Genomic DNA, 8,306 nt, shown 5'->3' on the forward strand with positions numbered 1-8,306 from the left:
AAAAAAAAAAAAAAATTATAGATGAACCTTGTGGGAAGTAGAAAAGTTCCTTTTTAAAGTTTCCTTTCATGTTAAAGAATAAGCGTGTTAATAACTTTGTTAAGCCCTACCCTATGTAGTTGTTGGACATGCCATGCTTATAGGCACATAGTACATTCTATGTCCTTGTACTTTAACCAAAATACCTGTGCTGGATGTGCTCACAGCCATGTCCTAGCTCTCCAGTGCTTTTATCTGTTTAGAAAAATTTTAAGTTATTAGCCAATTGGGTTTTAGTTTAGATTGTGAGGTCTGGCTCCAACCAACGAAGATCAGACATAGCAGTAAAGACAACCCCAAATGCGAAAGGGATAAATTTGTGTGTTTTCCTTTGTTCATTGTACTCTCGAGGCACGATGGCTAATAAGGGTACCCTTCCTGCACTCCAGGAAGTAAAAATTGCGTTGCTGAAAGAACCTTTGTCTGAGCGCTAATTTTTCTTTGCAGCATCAAGCATCTATTTCCAACAAATCTGTAACTGATTAGTTACCTTTGGTCTCTCTGTTCCTCATCTGTGAAATGTGGATAATAATAAAACCTGCCTTGTGAAGGAGTAAAATAAATCAATATATCAAAATCCTACCAATGTTAGCCAATATTGTTGTTATTGTTTATAACAACATTTTAAAAATTATGTCCATTCAGAGTTCTGTTGTTCTATGTGAGGGTACTGTTTTGGGATCAGATATGAATAGTACCAAGTTGAAATAATGATCCATGAGGTCTCTTCATTACTGGATACATTGATTATTCATTCTTTCAATAAGGAATTCCATATCTGAGTCTGGGATCTGGCCTGACACCTGAATCCACAGGGAATACCCATGGATAAACAAGAGGCCCCTGAAGGGCAGGGTCCCTTATCACTGCACAGAGTCTATAAGGACCAGGGACCTGTGGCTCCATCTGCGCCTGTGGAACCAGCCAAAGTTCCCAGCTCTGTGGAATCCAAAAGGAAGATGAGTATTTTTAGAGGAACCGAGGGAAAGGATAATGGTAGCTTTAGCTTGAATCTTGAAGCTGTCGCAAGAGAAAATAACAGTGTTGGTAATTCCTCCTTCCTGTTTAAGCACTTCAGTAAAGTGCCTTCCCTTAAATTAAACTGGGAAGTAAGAAAAACCTAGTTCCCATGCCAGCTTACAGACCCACAGGCCCACTTGGCCACAGGTTTCTAGCACACAGGAGTTCTCTTAGAGTAACAGGAGACCTGGGCCAAACTGCAATATAAGAGTTTCTCTGATGTGGGAAAAAAAAAAAAAAAAGGAAATTTAATCATCCCAAAAACATGTTCATGTCCCCTTCCCCAAACGCTTTTTATTATTTCTTCTTCTCCTTTCTCTTTCTCTCTCTCTCTCTTTTTTTTTTTTTTTTTTTAGACAGAGCCCTGATCTGTCATCCAGGCTGTTGTACAGTGGTGTGACTGATATCGGCTCACTGCAATCTCCACCTCCCGGGTTCAAGTGATTCTCCTGCCTCAGCCTCCCAAGTAGCTGGCACTACAGGTAGGCAACACCACATCTGGCTAATTTTTTTATTTGTAGTAGAGGGGGGTTTTGCTATGTTGGCCAGGCTGGTCTCCAACTCCTGGCCTCAAGTGATCCACCTACCTCGGCCTCCCAAAGTGCTGGGATTACAGGCGAAAGCCACTGCACACACCCTCTCTCTTTTCACAGGAAAAAATACATAACATAAAATTTACCATTGTAGCCATTTTTAAGTGTACATTTCATTGGTATTAAATACATATATGTTGTTATGCAACCATCACCACCAACCATCTCCAGAACTTTTTCCCCTTCTCCAGCTGAAACTCTGTACCCATTAAACATAATTATCTCCCCATTCCTCCCACCCCAAGGTCCCTGGCAACCACCATTCTACTTTCTGTTTCTATGAATTTGACCACTCTAGGAAATTCATATAAGAATCATACAGTATTTGTTCTCTTGTGATGGGATGATTTAACTTAGCATAATGTCTTCAAGGTTCATCTGTGTTGTATAGCTTTGTTAACATCTCCTTCTTTTTTAAGGCTGAAGAATTAACATTCCATTTGGTTTATCCGTGTATCTGTTCATAGACACTTAGATTGTCCACCTTCTGGCTACTGTGAATAATGCCTCTATGAATGGGTGTACGAATACATGTTTGAGGCTCAACTTTCAATTCTTTTGGGTTGATACCCAGAAGCGGAATTGCTGGATCATATGGTAATTCTATGTTTAATTATTTGAGGAACCACTCAAATAGTTTCCACAGCAGCAGCTCCATTTTACATTCCCACCAGCCATGCAACATAATTCCAGCTTCTCCACATTTTTACCAATGCCTGTTATTTTCTGATTTTTTTAAATGATGGCCATCTAAATGGGTGTGAAGTGGTTTCTTATTGTGGTTTTGATTTGCATTTCCCTAATGATTAGTGGTTTTGAGTATCTGTTTATATGCTTATTGACCATTTGTATATCTTTTTTGGAGAAACGCCTATATCCAAGCCCTTTGCTCATATTTTAGTTGGGTTATTTGGTTTTTTATCATTGACTTGTAGGAGTTCTTTATATAGTCTGGATACTAATCCCTTATCAAATACATGATTTACAAATATTTTCTCCCATTCCATGGGCTGGCTTCTCACTCTGTTGATAGTGAGTGTCCATTCATGCACAAATTTTAAAATTTTGATGTAGTCCAGTTTATCCATTTTTTCTTTTGTTGCCTATGCTTTTGATGTAATATCCAAGAAATTCTTGTCAAATCCAGTGTCAAGAAACATTTTCTCTATGTTTTCTTCTAAGAGTTTTATCATTTTAGGCCTTACATTTAGGACTTTGATATACTTTGAGTTAATTTTAATATATGATATAAGGTAAGGGTCCAACTTTATTCTTATGATGTGGAGATCCAGCTTTCCCAACATCATTTGTTGAGGAAGAAAATCGTTCAGTTTGGAAATCATCTATAATTATGAATTAAAAATTTTTTCTCTTCTCAGTTCTTTCAGTGTTTGCTTTATGTATTTTGAAGCTCTGTGAATAGATGCATATACATTTAGGACTGTTGTGTTTTCTTAATGAATTTACTCTTTTATCATTTTGAATTGCCTTTTTTAATCCACGGTTCTATTGTTTATCCTGAAGTCCACTCGGTCTGACATTAATATAGTCACCTCTATTTTTCTATTATTAGTGTTTATATAGTATATCTTTTTCCCTTCCTTTATTTTCATCCATTTTTTGTCTATATATTGGGTTTCTTTTTAGACAACTCTTAACTGAGTCTTGTTTTCTTACTCAGTCTCATAATCTTTGGCTTTTAATTTAAGTGCTTTCATCTAATGTAGCTAGCTACAGGGTTGGATTTAGTCTACCACCTTACTATTTTATTTCTACTGGTTATCTGTTATTGTTTTTCCCCTTTTTCCCTGCTTTCTTTTGGATTGAGCATTTTTAGGTTCCATTTTCTCTCTATTGTCTTATTACCTATCTCAATCTGTTTTGTTTTTTAGTGGAGTACAGCATAGAGTTTACAAAATGCATCTTTAACTTACCACAGTCTACTTCCAAATTATAATATATCCCTTACTATATAACCAAGAATCTTACAATAGTATATTTTTGTTCCTCCTCCTGGGTCCTTTATGCAATTGTTTTCATATATTTTACTTCACATAGATAATCCACAATATATTATTGTTTTAGCTTTAAAGATTCAACTCATTTTAAAAGAAATTTTTAAATAAGGAGGAAATATATTTTACATTTGCACACATATTTACCACTTCCAGTGGGCTTTCCTTTAAGTAAATCCAAGTTTCCACTTGGTATTATTTTCCTTCAGTGAGAAAAGCTTCCTTTAACCTTTTTTTTTTTTTTTAAAGAAAATTATGTTTATTCCAGGGAAATGGAATATGTATGCCATGATAAACTATATGTATATTCAGGGAGGTAAAGAAAGACAAACGTTTTTAAAGACAAAATGAGGAGAATTGCATAGTTGTTTGAAAATACTTATCCTTGGCTATAAAGATCAACAATAAGATCAACTCATCTGATGTTGGACAGACTGTTGTTGGACAGATGTCCTTGCAGAAGTATTTTTTCATGTGTAAGGTTGTGCTGGCCTTTGTGCAATCCTTTAACATTTCTTTTTCTTTTCTTTCCTTTTTTTTTTTTTTTTTGAGATGGAATCTCACTCTGTTGCCCAGGTTGGAGTACAGTAGCACGGTCTCAGCTCACTGCAACCTCTGCCTCTTGGTTCAAACGATTCTCCTGCCTCAGCCTCCTGAGTAGCTGGGATTACAGGTAGTGCCACCACACCTAGCTAATTTTGTATTTTTAATAAAGATGGGGTTTCACCATATTGGCCAGGATGGTCTGGAACTCCTGACCTCATGATCCACCTGCTTCCGTCTTCCAATATGTGTTTTGTTTATATATTTTCTGCTTGGGGTTCATTGAGCCCCAGACCTATATGTTTATGGTTTTCATTAAATTTGGGGAAATTTTGGCCATTATGTCTTCAAATAAATTTTTTGTTCTCCCTTTTCTGGGACTTCTATTTTTTATATGTTAGACCACTTAATATTTTCCCAAGGGTCATTAATGGTCTGCCTTTCTTTTTTTTTTTTTTTTTTTAGAGAAACAAATCAATAAAGCATTATTTATTAACTTTTTTGACAAACCGATAGTAAAACATATGCTACCTAACAATAACTGTGTCCCTTTATGTATGAATCTAAGATAAATATCATTTAGATTTTTATCCGGACAACAAATTCAAAGTTTCCTTAAAAAATATGAAACAAAATACCATGGTCACTTATGCAACAAGACTAAATATAAAAGCCATATATATATATGTGGTGCGTGTGTGTGTGTGTGTGTGCGTGTGTGTGTATTTTTTAAAAAATCAATGTTTTAATCAATGTAACTAATCTGAGGTTACAATAACTCACTACTGTAAATAATTTTTCAATCACATATAACAGATTAAGATACTGTTTAGAGGAAAACAGCCTCAGAAGGAAGTATTTAAAAAAAAAAAAGGTATATTAATCATTAGCTTTAATCAAACTAAGTATCAACCTTTTCCCCAAACCATAAAGACTTCATGTTTCTAAATGGTTCCTAAATCATGAAAGATAACCTGAAAAAATTTTAAATAGATCTCAAGGTATTAGATACTTATGCACTCTATGTGGGTCCAAATTTTACTGCCCAGAGTTTCTTGTCATGACAGTGTAACGTCATGAAAGTCTGTTCATGAAGCATCTGCCAGATGTTTTATTTTTATGTGTAACAGAGCTACACCTTTTAACAATTATATTAACTATATCTAAGTTATTTGCTAATGGTAGTAGAATGATACATATGCATTATTAATGGAAATAGTACTTCTGCAAATTTTTCTTTGTAAGAATTCCATAAATACCAAGGAAAAGAAAAGACTCAAGGGGTTTGGGAAATAAGCGCCTTTTATTTTCATTTTAAATCTATGTAAGTTTAATTTATTCCCAAACTTTCTAAGATCTTCCAGAGTTCTGGCCTTCATGATATTTTCTCATTTTTCTTCTTGAGCTTGGCACTGCCTCAAAACCTATCCAAACAATCTAATTCTGTGCTACCTATATTTAATGTAAAGTACAATGTATAATTAACATTGTATCACTAGAATTGTGAAACTCTTCATGAATTACTTTTAAAAAAACTCCAAAAGAATTAAGCTATTTTATTTAACATGTAATAGATAGTCATAAAGCAAGTCCATATATTTAGTTTCCTGATATCCTAATGCATTTCCGCAAACCTTTTAAGTCTACAATTTTGTGTAGTCTTCCATCAGGAAAGCAAGATATATATATATATATATATATTTCTTTTTATATTTAACTAATTAAAGGTTTTAAAAGGGTTAGTCTCCAAATCAGTAACAATTCAGTTGTAACACCATACAAGCCCATTTAAATATTCAGGAAAGAGGCTTTTAAGATTACTGCTTAGTCTTATAAAACGGTGAATTTTAACCAAACTGATACTTCTGTGTTCTTATTTATGTTTCCTATACTCTGACATCATACTGCTTGGCAAGTAACATAAGTTTTGACGTAATTTTAAAATTTAAGCAGTTGTAAACAAATTCTAATTTGTTAAACAATTCATATATTCTCCTTTACTTACTATACTACCTCAGGATTAGTCCTCCTTAAAAAAGTAATCATTGCTGGGCATGGTGGTTGATGCCTGTAATCCCAGCTCTTTGGGAGGCTAAGGTGGTCAGATCACCTGAGGTCAGGGGTTCAAGACCAGCCTGACCAACATGGAGAAACCCTGTCTCTATTAAAAATACAAAAATTAGCCAGGTGTGATGGTGGGTGCCTGTAATTCCAACTACTCAGGAGGCTGAGGCAGGAGAATCACTTGAACCCAGGAGGCAGAAATTGTAGTGAGCCAAGATCTTGCCATTGTACTCCAGCTTGGGTGACAGAGCGAGACTCCATCTCAAAAAAAAAATTAAAAAATAAAAAAGTAATCATCCCACATACATAAAAACTGCAGAGATTCATCTCTTCCTTAAATATTTTCAAATACTGTAAGAGCACAAATCCATGAAAAAACTGATTAAAGTGTGACATTTCATCTTGCTTTACTAATTATGGAATAATAGACGCAAAAAACATGCTCCTCAATATTTCTCTGCTTAACAGAGAAATACAAAGAAATACTGCCAGTATTCTTCAAGTACAGGATACAAGGATGGTTCCTGCCAGTAAGGAGAAATGAATAATCAATCTTACATAGCACAAAAGTAAGATGAGAGGCACAAAAGACAAACTGACTTTGGCTTTTAAGAACCTAACGTTAACCCTGAAATGTCAGATTCAGTAATACACCAACAAAAAAGATGACAGCAGCAAGCCACACCTTCACACAGTATCGAGAATTCTGAAATATGTAATAACCTTCCTCCCGTCCCACACTCAATCTGTTGTGTCATCTTTTTGTTTTTCCTGCTCTTTGGCTGCAGCCAGTTCAAGGCTTGCCCACTGCTCACTTCGCCTTTTCTCCTAGTGATCTCAGTCTTTGTTGCAGTCACAGTCACGTAACTTTGCTTTAAATCAGTCACACCCCAAAATTTCACATTTTGATCAAATTCCTTCTCTCCTTCAAATACAATGTGCACATTTAACAACACGCCATTTGCTTCTACTTGACTAAGTTCTGGAAGTGAATTTTTAGTATATACTGAAGTGATGACTTTACCTCCAGCCTAATGCCAGTCATATCTACAGGGAACAACTTTTTTTCCCGGCATCCTTTTCAGTCCATGTGTGTTTTCCTGTTGTACAGCCCTCTTGGGCTAAGAATGTATTAAAATTAGACATTTTTCTTCTACAACAGCTCCAGTATTTCAGCCCTACATGGAAAACAAGTACTCCAGGGTGATACACACAGACTCCTTCTAGACTCTCTAGAGCCCGGTATGTCTTTGAACACCCTCCCTTCTTACATGAGGTCCCAATCTTAATTTCATCATTGCCTTTTTCTTTCTTATTTTCTTCATTCCCTGATAACAGTTTAAGTTTATCAAGTGCTTGTTTTAGGGAGGCAGATAGTTTTAATTCTAAATTTGCCATTAGTTCATCCAGACTTGGCCTTTTTATTGCTTCTACTGGCTTAGCGGCTTGAATGTGTTCCTGAAATTTGGGTTTCAATTCAGACAGTTTCTTCTTCTTGGTAGTCTTGACTTCAGGTTCGACTGGCTCAGGTAGCTTCTCACTATTATGTCTACCTTTTGTAGAGCCTACAAAGCTTAAGAAATCAGAAAAATCAGTTGTTCTTCTCTTACAGCAAGACCAACCCTTTAATGCATTGTGAAAGACTGGAACACCTGGGTGGTATGTGCAAGCATCATTGGAATTGGTTTCAGGATAGAAGCACTCACCACAGCCCCAATTGTAGCACAACAAGGCCATTTTCTTTTTTTCTTTTTTGAGATAGAGTTGCGATCTGTCGCCCAGGCTGAAGTGCAGTGGTGCAATCACGGCTCATCGCAATCTCCGCCTCCTGGGTTCAAGCAATTAATTCCCTGCCTCAGCCTCCCAAGTAAGTGGGATTACAGGTGCACTCTACCATGCCCAGCTAATTTTTGTATTTTTAGTAGAGATGGGGTTTCACCATCTTGGCCAGGCTGGTCTGGAACTCCTGGCCTCGTGATCCACCCACCTCGGTCTCCCGAAGTGCAGGGATTACAAATGTGAGCCAGTGTGC

The 8,306-nt window shown here is 36.2% G+C and overlaps 1 pseudogene; it reads right to left on the bottom strand.

Annotated features, from left to right (window-relative positions):
• Nucleotides 1-7,015: 7,015 nt before the first annotated feature.
• On the bottom strand, nt 7,016-8,011 carry LOC108301397 (annotated as a pseudogene).
• Between the last annotated feature and the right edge of the window lie 295 nt (nt 8,012-8,306).

The sequence above is a fragment of the Cebus imitator genome, unplaced genomic scaffold, assembly GCF_001604975.1.
Source record: "Cebus imitator isolate Cc_AM_T3 unplaced genomic scaffold, Cebus_imitator-1.0 Scaffold34, whole genome shotgun sequence".
NCBI lineage: Eukaryota > Metazoa > Chordata > Mammalia > Primates > Cebidae > Cebus > Cebus imitator.